Below are 19791 nucleotides of genomic sequence, written 5' to 3' on the forward strand. Positions count from 1 at the left end.
GCTTGAATCCTCCCTACACAATGGCAGTGGATGCGCTCTTGAAAGCACCACCTCCTGGCTGGAGGCCAATAAACACAAACCCAGGGCACATAACAAAAACATGGCCAAAGACTCTCACAGAGTCCACTTCACGGAGTAGGTGCTGGTATCTATGGCTAAGAGATCTGAAGATGGATCACATCACAGGATTCTTTGCAGACACTCCCCATTACCAGCCTGGAGCCTGGTAGCTCTGCTGGGTGGCTAGATCCAGAAGAAAAATAGCAACCACTGCAGTTCAGTTTTCAGGAAGCCCTATCCCTAGGGGAAGGGGGAGAGCATCACATCAAGGGAGCACCCCATGGGACAAAAGAATCTGAACAGCAGCCCTTGAGCCCCAGATCTTTCCTCTCACATCGTCTAATCAAATGAGAAGGAATCAGGAAAACAATTCTGGTAATATGACAAAACAAAGTTATTTAATACCCCCAAAAGATCACACTAGCTCACCAGCAGTGGATCAAAACCAAGACAAAATCTCTGAATTGCCAGAAAAAGAATTCAGAAGGTCAAATATTAAGCCAATCAAGGAAGCCCCAGAGAAAGGTGAAGTCCAACTCAAAGAAATAAAAAAAAAAAATAGATACAAGATATTAATGGGAAATCTCCAGTGAAATAGACAGCAAAAGTAAAAAACAATCACTTCTGGACATGAGGGACACACTTAGAGAATCGCAAAATGCACTGGAAACTCTCAGCAATAGAATCAAACAAGTAGAAGAAAGAATTTCAGAGCTCAAGGACAAGACTTTCAAATTAACCCAGTCTGACAAAGACAAAAAGAATTTAAAAAATGAAAGCCTCCAAGAAGTTTGGCATTATGTTAAAACAACTAAACCTGAGAATAACTGGTGTTCCTGAGGAAGAAGAGCAGTCTAAAAGTTTGGAAAACATATTCAAGAGAATAATTGAGGAAAACTTCTCCAACCTTGCTAGAGATCTAGACATCCAAATACAAGAAGCTCAAAGAACACCTGGGAAATTCATCACAAAAAGATAATCACTTAGGCACATCAGGTTATCTAAAGTCAAGACAAAGGAAAAATCTTATGAGCTGTAAAGCAAAAGCATCAGGTAACCTATAAAGGAAAACCAGGCAGACTAATAGGAAATTTCTCAGCAGAAACCCTACAGGGTAGAAGGAATTGGGGTCCTATCTTTAGCCTCCTTAAACAAAACAATTACCAGCCACAAATTTTGTATCTGGCAAAACTAAGCTTCGTAAATGAAGGAAAGAAGGTCTTTTTCAGACAAACAAATACTGAGAGAATTTGCCACTACTAAGCCAGCACTATGAAAACTGCTGAAAGGCGCTCTAAATCTTGAAACAAATCCTCAAAATACAATAAAATAGAACCTCCTTAAAGCATAAATCTCACAGGACCTATAAAACAACAACAAAAGCAAGAGATTGAGGCAACAAATAACACAATGAATAGTACCTCACATCTCAATACTAATGTTGGTTGTAAATGGCCTAACAGCTCCACTTAAAAGATACAGAATGGCAGAATGGATAATTCACCAACCAAGTATCTGTTGTCTTCTAGAAACTCACCTGACACATAAGGACCCACATAAACTTACGGTAAAGGGGTAGAAAAAGATACTCCATGCAAGTGGACACCAAAAGTAAGCAAGAGTAGCTATTCTTACATCAGAGAAAACAAACTTTAAAGCAACAGCAGTTAAAAAAGACAAAGAGGGATATTATATAATGATAAAAGGAATAGTCCAAAAGGAAAATATCACAATTCTAAATATATATGCATCTAACACTGGAGCTCCCAAATTTATAAAACAAGTACTACTAGACCTAAGAAATGAGATAGACAGCAACACGATAATAGTGGGGAACTTTAATACTCCCCTGACAGCACTGGACAGGTCCTCAAGACAGAAAGTCAGCAAAGAAACAAGGGGTTAAAACTTTTCCCTAAAACAAATGGACTTAACAGGTATTTACAGAACATTCTACCCAACAACTGCAGAATATACATTCTGTTTATCAGCACATGCAACATTCTCCAAGATAGACCATATGATAGGCCACAAAACAGGTCTCAACGAATTTAAGAAAATCGAAATTATATCAAGTACCCTCTCAGATCACAGTCAATAAAATTGAAAATTAACTCCATAAGGAACCCTCAAAACCATGCAAATACATGGATATTAAATAACCTCCTCCTGAATGATCATTGGGTCAAAAATGAAATCAAGATGGAAAATAAAACATTCTTTGAACTGAACAATAATAGTGACACAACCTATCAAAATCTCTGGGATGCAGCTAAGGCAGTGCCAAGAGGAAAGTTCATAGCCTTAAATGCCTATATCAAAAAATCTGAAAGCACAAATAGACAATCTAAGGTCACACCTCAAGAACTAGAGAAACAAGAACAAACCAAACCCAAATCCAGTGAAGAAAGGAAATAACCAAGATTAGAGCAGAAGTAAATGAAAGTGAAACAAACAAACAAAAACAATACAAAAGGTAAATGAAGCAAAAATCTGGTTCTTTGAAAAGATAAATAAAATTGATTAACCATTAGTGAGATTAACCAAGAAAGGGAGAGAGAAGATCCAAATAAGCTCAGTTAGAAATGAAACAGGAGTGATTACAACTGATACCACAGAAATACAAAAGATCATTCAAGGCTACTATGCACAACTTTATGCACATAAACTAGAAAACCTAGAGGAATTGGATAAGTTCCTGGAAGTACACAACCCTCTGAGGTTAAACCAGAAAGAAATAGAAACTCTGAAGAGACCAATAACAAGCAGCGAGATTGAAGTGGTAATCAAAAAGGTACCAACAAAAAAAAGTCCAGGACCAGATGGATTCACAGCTGAATTCTATGAGACATTCAAAGAAAAATTGGTACCAATCTTAGTGACACTATTCCAAAAGATAGAGAAAGAGGATTGTATGAAGCCAATATCATCCTAATTCCCAAACCAGGAAAGGACATAACAAAAAATAAAGAAAACTACAGACCAATATCACTGATGAACATAGATGTGAAAATCCTCAACAAAATAGTAGCTAACCAAATCCAACAGCATATCAAAAAGATAATCCACCATGATCAAGTGGGTTTCATACCAGGGATGCAGAGATAGTTTAATATATACAAGTCAATAAATGTGATACACCACATAAACAGAATTAAAAACAAAAATTACATGATCATCTCAATAGACACAGAAAAAGCATTTGACAAAATTCAGCATCCCTTTATGATTAAAACCCTCAGCAAAATCAGCATAGAAGGGACATGCCTTAAGGTAATAAAAACCATCTATGAGAAACCCACAGCCAACGTTATACTGAATGGGGAGAAGTTGAAAGCATTCCCCCTGAGAACTGGAACAAGACAAGAATGCCCACTATCACCACTTCTATTTGACACAGTACTGGAAGTCCTAGCCAGAGGAATCAGACAAGAGAAAGAAATAAAGGGCATCCAAATCAGTAAAGAGGAAGTGAAACTGTCGCTGTTTGCTGATGACATGATTGTATACCTAGAAAACCCTACAGACTCATCCTAAAATCTCCTAAAACTGGTAAATAAATTCAGCAAAGTTTTAGAATACAAAATTATTGTACACAAATCAGTTGCCCTGCTATACACTAACAGCAAACAAGCTGAGAATCAAATCAAGAACTCAACCCCATTTACAATAGCTGCAAAAAAAGAAAAAAAAAAAAAGGAATGCATTTAAGCAAGGAGGTGAAAGATCTCTACAAGGAAAGCTACAAAACACTGCTGAAAGAAATCATAGACCACACAAACAAATGGAAACACATCCCATTTTCATGAATGGGTAGAATCAATACTGTGAAAATGACCATACTACCAAAAGCAATATACAAGTTCAATGCAATTCCCATCAAAATACCACCATCATTCTTCATGGAACTAGAAAAAACAATCCTAAAATTCATATGGAACCAAAAAGAACTTACATAGCCAAAGCAAGACTAAGCAAAAAGAACAAATCTGGAGGCATTACATTACCTGACTTCAAACTATATTGTAAGGCTATATTCACGAAAATAGCATAGTACTGGTATAAAAATAAGTATGTAGACCAATGAAACAGAATAGAGAACCCAGAAACAAAGGGTTACAATACTACACATTGGGTACAGTGTACACTGCTTGGTGATGGGTGCACCAAAATCTCAGAAATTACCATTAAAGAATGTATTCATGTAACCAAACACCACCTGTTCCCCAAAAACTTGTTGAAGTAAAAAAAAAAAAAATCCAATTGTGCCCTATCCAATATAACAATCACTATCCACATGTATTATCAAGCACTTGAAATGTGGAAAGTGAGAATTAACAAGTGCTATAAGTGTAAAATATTTTATACTATATTTGAAAGACTTAGTACGAAAAAGAGAATGTAAAATATTAATAGTTTTAAATATAGATTACATGTTAAGATGATAATATTTCACGCACATTGGATTAAATTTATTTTCTTTTTACTTATTAAAAAAAAATTCTCCACTGCAAACTGATCTTACTTTCTGGGTTTGGGGAATGCTCTGAGGTCAGACTAGCTCACACCTTGGATGTGACAAGGATTCCTTGGAAGGACTCTGGATAGACCAGTGCTACCTCAAGTGTGGTCTGTGAACTAGTTTGCAGTGCCCTTAAGACAGAAACTGAGAGTAAGCATCTATATAAACTTATGGTAAGTTAACATTGTCACAGTGTTTTTATTGTATTTTACAAAACTATCAGTCTGCAACAGATTAGAAATTTAAAAACAAATAAACAAAAAAACTGGGTTCTTCACTATGGATAGTTTGGGAAGCATTGGGATAGACAAGTCTAAGGATGCATTCACTGCCAATATCTTCCATTAGTTCCCCTAACTTCTGTGAATCTGTATTTCATAGTTACTCATGCTCATCAAAAAGAGAAGCTCTATAAGAGCCAGATTTAGCCAATTCAGGATAATTTGAAGAATACAAAATATTAGAGTGTACACCGGTCAAACAGTAATGCAGGTGTTCTAAGGCAAGCTCAGGGAGGACAGAAACCTCTCATGGGGCAGAAGGGAAAAAGCTCACTTGATCTTGATTTTCAGTATGAATACAGACCTTGAAAGCAGGGCCTCATGATCCTTCTGACCTTTTGGGTTTCAAGCAGGAGATGTCAGAAAAGTGACTACAGGAATAACTGGTGTGTGGTGGCCAAGCATTCATAGCAACATCACTTTGTGAAAAAATGAAATTAAAAAATATTGATAGGGAAAAACGAGCCCCCCCGTGTCTTTCACAAATGTAATTATCCAAGGTTGCTCTGCCTCCTGATGTAAGGTCATGTAGTAATGCTCACAATCATTAATGGTTATGAAGCTCCACTATGCGTCAAGCCATTGAAGTCATTCATGCGCATTATTTAATTCTTAGAATTCTTTTGAGTAGGTATTATTGCAATATTCATTTTAAGAATAGGAAATTCGGACTAGTTAGTTTAATTAAATTGCACAAGATCACTCAGTGAGCAACTAGTGACATCCAGATTGGAGATTTAATCCCACATCTGCAACAAGAGTCTAGTTTTGGTTCTTAACCCTAAACCTATACTGTTCCTCTCCCATCCACGTCTTATTTTTTCATCTATATAACTGGCTTTTGTCATTCCAAAGAAACACCAAGGCAACTGCAGCATAAAATAACAGAAGCAACATTGAACTTGGAGTTAGCATAACTGGGTGCCAGACCCAGATTTGTTACTAAATAACTGTATGATCTTAAAGAGATAGAACCCAAATTTTCTCACCTTAAAGATATTGATAACTATGCTGGTACCATTTATCTATTTCACAGAGTTCTTGAGAGGTTGAAATGAGGTAGTAACTGTGAAAATTCTTTGGAAACTGTAAAGAGCTATTGACTCAAAGATGTTACCAATTGTTATCTTGGAAAACTGAGAAGAGTATGTTCATCTCAGAAGAGATTCAAAATTATTAGATTCTTACAGCATTTTTGTGAAATAGACAGTAATCATGGCCAAGTAAACAATTCCAGACAAGTATCTTTATAAGCCCAGAATTATGCAATGATACTTTTACAGCCATAGAAGATATATTCCATGCCCTGAAAGAGTTTATCGCTCTACTCAAGCAACACTACTTACGCACAGTAAAAATGTAGAAAGCAATACAAGATTGTGGAAATAACCAAGAACTGATGACATGGTACAGACTCAGAGGAGAAAAAATATAACTGAAAGGTGGAATGGTTAGGAAAGGCTTGATGAAAAAGGTAATCCTTGAGCATGAACTAGAAGAGAACTTAGAAATCAGCTCCCACCTTCTGCACGTGGGAAATGGAAGCTCAGATAATAGGAAGTGATGTGCCCAAGGCCCCACTGCACTCTAGTGGAAAAGGCAGGATCATCTGATAACAGGGCTTCATTCTCATCACTTCTGGAGTTCTATTTTCTTTTTTTTGAGACGGAGCCTCGCAATGGTGCGATCTCTGCTCACTGCAACCTCTGCCTCCTGAGTTCAAGCAATTCTCCTGCCTCAGCCTTCTGAGTAGCTGGGATTACAGACGTGTGCCACCATGGCCGGCTAATTTTTGTATTTTTAGTAGGGACAGGGTTTCACTGTGTCAACCAGGCTGGCTTCAATCTCCTGACCTCAAGTGATCTGCCCGCCTCCGCCTCCCAAAGTGCTGGGATTACAGGCGTGAGCCACTGTGCCAGGCCCGTAGTTCTATTTTTCAAAGAAGCTAGGTTTAACCGAAGCAATGAGATCTCAATGTGGAGATTTTTAGACAGGTTCTCCTATGACAGAAGCCAGCCTGGCCTAAAGAGTTAAAATAGGGGGTTAATAAGAATAAGAATGCAAACTTCCAGTGCTCTACCTGCTGAAACACTGTCTTTCAGACAAATTGTGTCCCATGGGAGTCTGTGGAAGCACACAGTGTCTCCAAGGGCTCCTGACAAAACATGGCCATGTACACTTCACAGCTACTCCAAATAGAGTGTCCGCCCTCGCCCACCCATGTCCAATGTCCGAATAGCAACTTACTGCAAAAACAAGCTTTCAGGGCAATTTGCTGAACTCTCTAAATCTGAACATGAGGTCACAACTGCAAATAACAACAACAACAACAACGACAACAAACAACAACCACTGTAACTGGAAAAGTATGGTCAAAACAAGGGCAGAGAGGAGACAAACATTCCTAATATTTGTACCATCACAGATCTGGATGGTGTTTCTTGAGGTGAAGTTGAGGCTACTTCAAGGCAGTCCTGAGAGAATGCGGTGGCGGAAATGGGAACTGCTTTGAGCAGCAAGGCATCACCTCTAGCTCAAAGCTTGCTTTCCCATGTTTAAGCAATTTAAAAATGGAGAAATAAATAGTTGCAGGATACCCTCCAGGCCAGACTGAATCTTTGCCCATGGAACACCCTTATTTCTCTATCCAGGCCCTTGGCAGGCAAGAGAGAGTCCAGAGAGAATGCACTCACCTCTCCAGGGTGTCCGGCCAAATGGACAAAAGATTATTGACATGTCAGAACCCTCTTTTGTTGGGCCTTTACTGGGTCAGGAGTCCACCATTTGTAAGATGTTCCCCCTAGATACAGCCCAAAATGACTGCCATGCTGTGACCCTGTTCTTCCTAAAGCAAGATATTGGCAGATCCAAATATGTCACGGTAGAGAGAAATAAAAGAATGCAACCATTTTTCCAGGGCTTCTGGCTGCTGCAGGAAGTCTGTGCCTAGTGTTGATTGGAGGTTTCTATTCATTCTTTCACTTCTCAATGAAAATGCAGAGCAATTCAAGATGTGGATACGCTTTCTTTTTTACTAAACACCTTACTGGCTTGGTACCTCAGCTCTGTAAGGTTGAGAGCCTTATTAACCAAGTTCAGAGGGTTTGAGGTATGCCATTCCCTTCATCAATTTCATTTTTGCACAGTGAAAAGTCAAGCATCCCACTTTGCCTGCCCTTCTCAAGCTACCACCTTGGATCTGGGACTTACTATTGATCATGGTCCTAGATTGATTAGGTCAAGGAAGCTAGTTACATAAATTTTTTTCCTGTTGTCGTCTCCAATAAATTGCTAGTAGCTTCCTTGAACACATTCTGAAATATCCAGTTTCAACAGGAAAGAATTCTGAGACGGCCCGGTGATGCCTTCCACAGGCTTGGTGTAGGGTACAGGAATAAAGGTATGCCTGGTATACATCCTCCATCCCATGCTGTTGACCTTCCCTTGTCTTTTATGCATGGTCTCAGAGCTAAGTTACTAAAATAACAAGCTTTCAAAAACCACTGCTTTCAACACAATAGAAGTATCATATATAGGTCTAAGCATGAGTACTGTATGACTGTATCCATATTCACTATCTACTAATAAATATTTGTAGGAGAGAGAGAGAGAGAGAGAGAGAATGCATACAGATCACACGTAGCTCAACAGTCTCAAAGAGTAGAATAGTACTCTGGTCTTGTATAAAGGCTTTTTTTGGTGAGCCCTTGATATTTCTGTCCACTTACTGGATCTGGTCTCTCCTTTCCCAGATCCTTTTCTCCCTGACTGACTATGGATGGTATTAATAGAGGTGATATTACTGGATTTCATTTCCCTGCATATTCTTGTAAACTTCTCATTTCCCACTTTATTGATTAGGATGTGTTTGACTCCAAATAACGGAAAATTTTGTTTTAAACAATAAGGACTTTATCATCTCGTAAATTTTAATTAATATTAATAAGTCTGGAGTTAGAACAGCTCTAGGATTGATTAACCTAGTGGCCCATCAGCATCATTAAGGATGCAGACTCTTTTCATTTTATTAAGGATACCTTTCCCAGGGCACCCCAGCATTCTTTTGTGTCTCATTGGCTGGAGGGCATCACCTCTCTTCACCTAAGCCAATCAATGGCAAAGGGATTGGGACCATGATTGACTTGGACTTGGCTTAGGTTCTGAGTCATTGTAGGGCACAGATAGCTTCCCCGCAAAAGAAAATTGGGGCTCTGCTAGCAGGGGAAATGGGAAATGGTTGTTGGGTAGGTGATGCCCCCCAATAACAGAAGCATTTATTGCCACAGAGGATAGACATTGGAAAAGAAAAACTGCTCATATCTTTTGGTTTTGAAATTTTAAAAGCCTAGGCTAGGCATATACAAAATAGTTAGAAGTCTATGAAATGAATAAGAGCAAAGTTTTCCCTACACCTGGAGACTAGTAAAGATTATCTGAATGACATGAAGATGAGAATGATAAAGGGAAGCTGGGGAGCTTAGGTATGAGTGGTCTCCAAGGCTCCCCATGTTGTCTCTGTTTCCTCCCCCACTCCTACCTCAGCCCAGGCAGAACCTCAGCAGACAGGACTACTAGACACAGAGAGGATGGGGGGATTCAGAAATATGGAAGCAGGGATTCCCACAGTCCCCATTGATGTTGAAGGAGTACAGTGTCCCACTCCCCATACCAACAAGCACCCCAAAACCACAGCAACATGATCCAGTGAGTCAGTGGCCCTGAAGAGGCTTTGTGGTAGGAACAAGGTGGAACTCAAGATCAGAAGGTTCAAAATCTCAGCAGTGGCTAAATGATGATGATACCTCCACAATGCCTATGAGTGCCCCAATGCTCTATAAAAACTTCCCTCCAGATATGGTATGTAGGCTTATGTCTGCAGAATGAACAGGAGAGGAGTGGGCCAGGGGAAGAGTACTGGTGGAGGAAGTGGCATATTGGAAGATCTAGAGAGCGAGGGAGAGTCTGGCATTTTTGAAGACACGGAGAAGTATAGGTGCCAGGCTAAGTATGAGTTTGAGGAGAAGGGCAGGTGAAGGTCAAAGCACTTAGGGTAGCACGTGGCACACAGCATGCAATGCCAGCTGTTGGTATTATTGTTTTTATTATTAATCCTAAGGACAATTGGAAGTCACTGAGGGAATAAATCAGGGGAGCAATTGATGAGATTTCCATTTAGGATATTTAAAAAGGCACTTCTCAAGGATGGTAGCTTGGTGATTTACTGAGATATGGAGAGGCAGAGAAACCAATTGTTTCCCTATACTCTAAGAATATTCTAGGTGGGTCTGGAAGGGAAGTAGACTTCCCTTTTCTGTAGACACTAACATTCTAAGTCCAGAGAGCCTAATACGTATCCTGACACTTTTTCTTTTTTAATTTTAAGGATAGCTCTTGATCTAGAGAGTGTCTACTTGATCCTCCTTATTGAGGGAAGAAATCCACAAGCAGTTTCCCCTATGAATCTGCGGAAGGGAGGACTTGGGCCAACTTACAAATAAGTGAACTTATTGTCCGCTTGTCACAGTTTTGAAACGTGGCCATGGGTTATCTATTATTCACTGAGGGTGTATTCCCAGAGGTTTAACAGCCCCTGTTTCCTGACAGAGGTCAGGCCTGTAGCCCCGATCAGATATCACTAAATAGTCTCCAGAGGCCTAGAAGACAATAATACCCAAGACTGTGCCCCTCCAGCCTGTGGCATGTTGCCCTCTGAGCTGCTTTCCGTATCAGACAATGGATTTAAAACCCCATGACTTCTCATATCATGGCAGGCAGGTGTGGTAAGTCAGAAAGGACCATCCTCTCAGTAGGCAGGTGTATAATTCCTGCACAGGGAATTTCATCTTGTGGAAGAGGAGGAACTCTATAGACTTCTCTAGGTGTGTCTGTCTGGAAGATATAAAAACAGGGCACATATTGAGAAAAATATTTTATGAAGAAAAGTGGAAAAAGCTTAAAGGTGAGAGTAGAATAAGAAAAAACATGGTGGGTTTCTATTCTAAAGGAATAAAGACAAATTCCCTTGAATAAAATCAAGGTGACAAAGTAAAGGGTCATGCAGACCAACCCAAATGTTTCTTTGAGATATGTGACATTTGAGTCCCCAGATAAACAATGAAGTGAAAAAAAGAAGGAAAGTCAGGAAGAGATGGCAGTCTCTGACAAAGTACTGCACCTGAGACCTGCTTTAGATGGTGTTCATTTTCTTTTTAGGGTGGCTACATTCCTTTAGGACAGAAAACCAGGGGCAGACATCCCACCTCGCCAGCCATATCTTTTTCAGGGTGCCCTTAGTATTTCTGATGACCAGTGACCTTTTTAGCACTTACCTGTATTGACAAGAACCTTCATGGAACTCCCTGGGAAGTCCCTGTCCAGGAGCAGCTGTGGCCAGACTAGTCTTTGATGAATTTCTAGGACAGACCGTAGGGATTTATAAAACCCCTGGGAGAATGACCAGACCTCAGGGCAAGATAACATCGGTGCTAATCTTGAGGAGAGTGAGCCTATTCCTGAACTTTTCTCAGATGGCTGAATCTGCCATGTTCCAGTCAAGGGGGGCAAAGGCATTGTCTTCATGAGTCCTAGTGAAGATACATTTTACATGTCAATTTGGCTGGGCTACAGTGTCCAGATATTTGGTCAAACATTATTCAAGATGTTTCTGTGAAGGTGTTTTATTGCTTCTTTGATAAGATTAATATTTAAATCAGTGGATTTTGAGTAAAATAGGCTCTTCCATAAGGTGCGTTGGCCTCATCCAATCATTTGAAGGCCAGAAAGAACAAAGACTGACCTCCCCTGAGCAAGAGGGAAATCTATCAGTGGACTGCCTTTGAATTCAAGCGGCAACTCTTCCCTGAGTCTCCAGCCTGCTGGCCTATTCTATCAGATGTTGGACTCACCAAGCCTCCACAATCATGTAAGACAATTTCTTAAAGTATGTCTCTCTCTCTCTCTTTCTATCTCTATCTCCATCTCCATCTCCATCTCCATCTCCATCTCTATCTCCATCTCCATCTCCATCTCCATCTCTATCTCTATCTCTATCTCTATCTCTATCTCTATCTCTATCTCTATCTCTATCTCTATCTCCATCTCCATCTCCATCTCCATCTCTATCTCTATCTCTATCTCTATCTCTATCTCTATCTCTATCTCTATCTCCATCTCCATCTCCATCTCCATCTCCATCTCCATCTCTATGTCTTTATCTATCTCCTGTTGGTTCTGTTTCTCTGGAGAATCAGTACAGCCCTGATAACAGAGTCAATGTGTAAATTGTGTGGTTTGGGTCAGTGGTTAAGGACATGGGTTTTAGAGCCAGATCCATCATTTACTATCTACATGATCCGAACAATTGAACTTCTCTAAGTCTTAGTATCCTGTTTTGTAAAAAGAGAGAAGACAGTAGAATCTACCTGTGTTTACTAGGAATATCTTTGCTGCAAATAATAAAACACAACTCAAAAAGGCAAAAGCTAGTGCTGCTGAAACTTTGATGGATGGTAGGACTTAGGTCTTAAGTGGAGAAGCAAAAAGGTGGAAAGTGACCTTTTTTTGGGGTCTATGTACCTGAAAAGTGTAGTTACACTTGCTTCAGGCACAGTGGGATGAAGTGTTTAAATAAGCATTTTCAGGAATTTGTCTCTCGATTTTCAGGCTCTGGCTTCGTCTTCCTTGGCTTCTTAGACTTCCAAAAGCTCTAGAATCATACTTATCAGTTTGAAAAGTACAGAGAAGATAGAACATCTTTCCCAGTAGTTTCAGAAAAAGTCCTTTCATTGTTTTGGCTTTGTTTGCTCTGGTTTGGGTGGTGGTTCATTCTTGAATCAATCACAGGGCTCAGGTGAATGCAATACTTTCCTGCACCTGAAGCCAAACGTGTTATTTTGGGCTCCAAACTCTCCAAATCCAAGGTGCCTTGAGGCATTTAGCCATTGCTGGCCAACATAAGCCAGGCTTTGGTAAAAACAAATTGGACCTTTGAAGTTTCGGATTTAGTCTTTGCACTGAGGTATTTTGCTTATTAAGTAGTTCCCATTAATGAAGTTTTTCCTGGGAGGTCTCTAGAACTATCTGTTTTTTTTCCTAATTGAAAGTTTTAATTAAGTTTAAATTAGACAACATGACTATAAAATGGGAGAAATAGGACAAATAAAAGCAAACCTACAGAGGAAATTAAACTGGTAAATGCATATTGGGCAGGATCATGTGGGTGAGCTGGGATTAAATGGCTCATCTTTGAGAGGGACCTTGGCTCCTTGCTGTAAGTAAATGACCTTCTCCAATGCACTAAATGATATCCTAATGGCCTAAAAGCCTTAATGCACCTCCCCAATTTATTCCTCACTGATCAGTGGGTCCACTGAGTATAATGCACTTCCCTGTACACCCAAAGTGAATGACTAGAAGATGAGAATGTAGAAAGAGTTATTAAACTTTAAACCAACATAAAGATTTATGTCATGAACTTTTCCTTTTTCACAATGTGTTTTCTGACAGACTTGATTTTAAAGACTATGAAACACTCCCAGCTTATTGTTCAAAGGCCTTTCCAGAAATATAAATTACTGGATAATGATCTAAGTTACTCAAGCATGTTGGAAAAATCTTTGCTCAGATACAATTTCAGGAGTTTTTTAACTACCGGAAGCTCATTATTGGTAACAATGGTTAGATTTTTGTGATTATTTTTTATTATGACCTGTAGCACCACACATCAGTCACTGTGAGTCACAATGAATAGGAAAAGCAAACATGTTCATGATAGTCAGGCAAGTCTATTTGTCTTCTGGACTTTTGGAGAACAGTTCCTGGGTGCTAAGTCAACCATGTTGAGTGCTGATTCAAAGAGGATGGCTGGTCCACTTGGCAAGACCACTTTTATCCTCTTTTTTGCCAGTCACCCAGAAGAGTATTTGAAAGTCACTGGCAGCATTTATTTCTCTTGATGGATTCATTCAACTTTGGCAAGAGAAAATGTTTCTGTGTTGCCTGTGGTTGTAGTGCAAAACTCAGAGGGTATGCAAACAATTCAAAAATGGCTTATTGGAAGTCCTTATTGGATTGGTTTTAGATATTAAAATGAAGGTAAGAATTTTTATTTACTCTTGGAGTTCAGAGAAATGGGTGGAAAATTTAATTATTCTACTGTAATTATTTATGAAAGGAATACTTATTGAGTACCTGTTATGTGATGGGCATTGTGCTTGCTAGGTGCAGAAAATACTGTGGTAGGATAAAGTTTGACATAATATCCTCCCTCATGGAGGTTCCTGTTTAGTGGGAGAGTCATATTTAAAAATATACAAGGAAATCTATAATTTCTAATTGTGATAAGTGCTGTGCATCAAATGAATAGGGTACTGGGGAGAAGATAATAGAAACCTAATTTTGATGAGGAGGTCGGAAATACACACACACACACACACACACACACACACACACACACACACACACACACATATATATGGGGCAAGAAGAAATGAGTTGTGTCCTGAAGGAACTTTAAATATTCCCTCTTGAAGCCCATGTTTAAGTGAACAAAGGCCTAAAGCAATCAGGGTACTTTAGGCATAGAATTAACATTTTATGAATTGTATTAACATTTGGAATTGTTATTTAATAATCATGGAAATTACTAAAATGGATTAGGAAGGTCAAGTATGTTTTTAAAATTGAATACTTCCGCTTCCTTAAAAAAAACCAAAACAATCAAGAATAATATTTGTTTTTCTGCATCTATTCTTATTAAATATAATTTAATATCTTTTATCTGAGAATAACATTTAATTTTGTATATTTAGGAAGAACTCGATCTGAATTAATATTGACTCAATAGCTTGTACCTTTCTACACCTTACTGTTTATGCTCTATCAGCCTGTCATTTATTCTGCTTATCACCATCACCATGCCATTTATTTCACCAAAATTTATTGAGCACTGGATTAGTCAGTTTGAGCTGCCATAATAAAATGCCATAGACTGGATGACTTAACCAGCAGAAATGTATTTTCTCATATTGTGGAAGCTAGAAGTCTAAGATCAAGGTGCCATCAGCGTTGGTTTTTGATGAGACCTCTCTTCCTGGTGTGTAGGTGGCTGCCCCCTTTTGTTGTGTCCTTATGTGGCCTCTTCTATATGCATGACTGAGAGAGAGCAAGCTCTGTTATCTCTTTCTCTTCTTATAAGGACAGCAGTCTATTGGTAATTCCATAGGGCCCCTAATAGGCCCCACTCTTATGACTTCATTTAACTTCAATTATCTCCTTAAAGTCCTATCTCCAAATACAGTCACATTAAGGGTTAGGGTTTCTATGTATGGGTTTTGGAGAGACATGATTCAGCCCATAACAAACACCAGCTATAGTGCGAACTCTATGCTAGGCACTAATATACAGTGGTGAACAAGTTAGTTACTATCTGCCCCCCCACCCATAGAGTGCTGTCTAGCTGGATGGGTTCACAGTAAACAAATAATTGTGTGTGTGTGTGTGTGTGTGTGTGTGTGTGTGTGTGTATATATATATATGTAACTATTGTCCTAGTGAACACATATCTTGGGGAAAAACCTGATTCTGTGCAAAGCCCAAGGATAGCACTTGTCTAGAAGCTTTGGAGTTAATGTCAAGGTTAGCAAGAGTAATGCTATGAATAAGTTCTTAATTCAAAGTCTTGGAGAAGATCATATGTAGTAGACAAAGCAAAATAATGAGCTGCAAAAATGAAAATACAGGTTTTTTTTAAAAAGAATAATGCTGTGTTTCTATCTCACATTTAGAATTACTTCATCCACTATAAAAATTCATAAGTGAAGGAGTTGCTTTTAGAACAGTTGTTATGACCAAAAGAACAGCTGTTACAGCTCTATCTCCTTCATTATTTCAACCCAATCATTCAATTACCAGAATCCAGCCTTTGCTATCAGAGACAATATGAAAGGAAGGGATGAGCAATTGCCAAGGAATGTTAGGCTGTTAGACAATCTGGGTATCTCTGCTTCTGAAAACATCTTCAAACTGCCAGTCTTCTCCACATACCAGAAGCAGAGTTTTGTTTGTTTTTCTGCATGTTTTGGTCAACTACCTTCCCTGACACTTCTTTTTGTGTACTTTGACTAAATTTACAATGAAAAACTGGACTTTGGCTTTGTGCATAATCCCAAGCTGTACCAGGCTCACAAAATTCATGCATGTTGTTTACCTTGTCTTGCCATATCACAGCTCAGAGGTTGTGAGCCGTGATACAGAAGCATTGATGGGACAGCTGAGCCGTGACACAGAAGCACCGATGGGACAGCTTTGTTATGCTCAGAGGTCCCATGTAAAATATCATAGCTGCAGTTCCTCCAAATCTGGGAACAGTTTGGTTAGTACAGTACAACGCACTGATGCAAATATCCACATGGGCAGTTGATCAAAATAGCAAAGACTGAGGTCTCTCAATTCTCATTTTGCCCTCTCTTTCACAACCATTACAGATTCAATCTCAAACTGGACGTAAAAAGAAAAAACTAAGGAAGAGGCCCCTTAAGAATGTTCTCAACTGAAACCAAATAACAAAAGAACTAGGAGAGATAGAGGTGGGGAGGAAAATAAGGAGAAACCCTGCAGAAATGGTTAAAAAAAAATTTTCTCTGTTGTGATCTCCTGGCTCTTTAGGGCTCAATCTCTGTGTGGGATCAAATATCCCATCTATATCCTGTTTCCTTATCATTTCACTCTCTCTTCCTAACTCTCCTGACATCTATAGACATTCTGATTTATTTTTCATGGCACAAATTTCCAAGTCTTAAAAACACTGAATAGTTAATTTTATCATAGATGATTTAAAATAGACAAGAATAGAGGCTATCACAACATGCCAAATACCGAGCTTTATGAGATCTTAATATCATGCCAAATCTGCATCAGATCTATTTATTTTAGCTAAAGAAATTAGACATTTCAGATGCAAATAGGAGTTTTCTATGCACCCTCCCTCTCTTCTTTTCATTTCCATCCCTTACAGGGGTAATTACTATTGTGGGTTCAGTGTTTATCACCCACATGTTATACCTTTGCCGTGAATTTAGATATTCAGATATCCATAAATTATATAATATTTTTAGTTTTAAAATTTTTATGTAAATAATATTATGCCACTTACAGCCTGTGGAACTGGCTTTTATTCTCTCAATATTATATTTTTTGAATTAATGCATGCTGATACAAATAGCTCTAATTCATTTTCACTGCTGTAAGGCATTAAGTGAGCATACTTCAGTATATTTTTCAGGTTTCCGCTTTTTAAAACAAATTTTGATATTCTTTATTCAGGAATAAAAATTCCAAATTATAAATTATCCTTTTCTACAAAGACTCGATATATTTTATTCTTCCCTTATGCCAATTTACGGAGGTATACTTGACAAATAAGAATTGTATATATTTAAGGTATACAAAGTGATATTTTATTTTGTTTTGTTTGCCATACATTGTGAAGTGATTACCATAATCAATCTAATTATCATATCCACAGTTACCTTTTTTTGGGGTGAGAACATGTAAGATCTACTTTCTTAGCACACTTCAAGTATGCAATACAGCATCACCAACTACAGTCACCATGATGTATATTAGTTCTTTAGAACTTACTCATTCTGTATTACTGAACCTTTGCACCCTTTGACCAACATCTCCCAATAAGTTTTCCTGTTTTTTATTTTATCTATTTTAACATAAATTTTATTGTGTGTATTTGAAGTTTACTACATGATGCTATGGGATATATGTGTGGTAGTAAAATGGTTAGTATAGTAAAGAAAATGAACACATTAATCAGCTCCCATGCTCTTATGTGACAAGAGCAGCTACAGTCTACTCATTTAACACAAATCCCCAATGCAATACAATTTTATTAGCTGTAGTCCTCATGACTACGTATGTGCTACTCTGTATCCTTTGAACTGCACCTCCCCATTTTCACTTCCCTTATCCCACACCCCTGGTAACCACTGTTTTGTTCTCTATCTCTGCATATTTCTCTATCTCTTTCTTTCTTTTTCTTTTTTTTAAGATTCCCCATTTAAGGAATATGCAAAATTAGTTTCCTTTTTGTGTCTGGCTTATTTCACTTAGCATAGTGTCCTCCAGGTCCGTGTTGTGGCAAATGGCAAAATCACTTTTTTGATTGAATTATATATGTATCCAGTCATTTGTCAGTGGACACTTAGGTTGCTTCCATATCTGGGCTATTGTGAATAATGGCACAATGAAGGTGGGGGTGCAGATGCTTTTCCAACGTGGTAAATTCATCTCCTTCAGGAGAAAGATTGCTGGATGATCCTGATAGAAATTCAGATTGTTTTAGATATTTTGTTTTAATGAACGACACTTCAGTGACCAACTTTGTACCTTTTTCCTTGCTTACGTATGCAAGCTTTTCTCTTACAAGAAATAATAATAAAGTTTATAAGAAACCTCTATGCCTAAGACAGTATATTAGTTTTCTAGAGCTGCTGGAAACTAATTACCACACACTAAAAGAAAAAAAGAAAAGGTGGCCTAAAACAACACAGATTTTTTTCTGTCACATTTCTGAAGGTCAAAAACCTGAAGTAAAGGTATTGGGCACTTCCTCTAGAGGCTCCTGGGGAGGTTCCATGTCTTGCCTCTTCCAGCTTCTGGTTGCCACTGGCATATTCCCGGACCTGTGGCTGTACATTGCTCCAGTCTCTGCCTCTGTCTTCACATGGTGTTCTTCTGTGTCTCTCTTCTGTCTGTTTCTCTTCTTATGAGGACACTTGTCACTAGATTTAGGACTCACCTGCATAATTCAGGATTATCTTATCTTGAGATCCTTAAATTAGTTACATCTGCATAAACTCTTTTCCAAAATATGGTCACATTCACTGGTTCCAGGTGGACGTAACTTTTGAAGGACGCCATTCAGCTCACTATAGATGGTTTCCCAGCTCAGCATTATTGATATTTTGAGCCAGATAATTCTATGGGGGGTAGAGGTGACCTGTGCATTGTAGGACAGATCTCTAGCCTCTATCCACTAGATACCAGTCGTGTCCTTGCCCCTCACCTCAGGTGTGACAACCAAAATGGTCTTCAGGCTTTGCTAAATGACTCCTGAGTAAAGAACCACCACTCCTCCCTGACCCCACTTCCCTCCTGTTGAGAACAACTGATCTAGGGGAATGCTTTGCTGGATTTTACAGTACACACATTTTCAACTTTACTAGTTATTGTCAGTGGTTGTCCAAAGTGATTGTACCAACTTAAACCCTTATCAGCAGTGTATGGTAGTTCTTTACATCATGACCAGGACTCAGTATTGTCAGACTTTAACATTTTTGTCAATTTGATGCTATCTCATTGCTGTTTTAATTTATAACTTTCTACCAGTGTGGTCAAGAAACTTTTCATTCATCTATTATCCATTTGGATGTCTTGGTCTATGAATTGCTGCCTCATATTCTTTGCCCATGTTTTTGGTTTGTTTTCAGGTAATCTTTTTTCTTGTTGAATTATAGGAGCTCTTAGAGATGAATCACTTTTCAGTTGTCCAATCCTAATGTCTTCCCCTCACCTGGAGCTCGTCGTTCATCTTGTTTATGGTGTCCTTTGTTGTGCCAAACCTCTAAATTACAGTGTTGTCAATTTATCAGTTCTTCTTGTTGGTTTGTGTTCTTTTGGTCTTTTAATGTCTCTTTTAAGTCTAAGAAGGCAGTCATGCCACTTGAGAAAAAGACTATGGAGACTAATCATGTCAGAAAAAATTTAGTGCTGTGGGAGGCATCATGATATCCCGGAAAGGCACAGAGCTCTAAGTGTGGAGGCTGTCGTCCCAGCCTGCTCTATCAGCAACTGTGTGTTTTGGAGAAATAACTCAGCAGCTTTGTGTACAAGTGCTTGTCTGAAAGGGAAGAGGAT

Source organism: Gorilla gorilla, chromosome 4, assembly GCF_029281585.2.
Source record: "Gorilla gorilla gorilla isolate KB3781 chromosome 4, NHGRI_mGorGor1-v2.1_pri, whole genome shotgun sequence".
Lineage (NCBI taxonomy): Eukaryota > Metazoa > Chordata > Mammalia > Primates > Hominidae > Gorilla > Gorilla gorilla.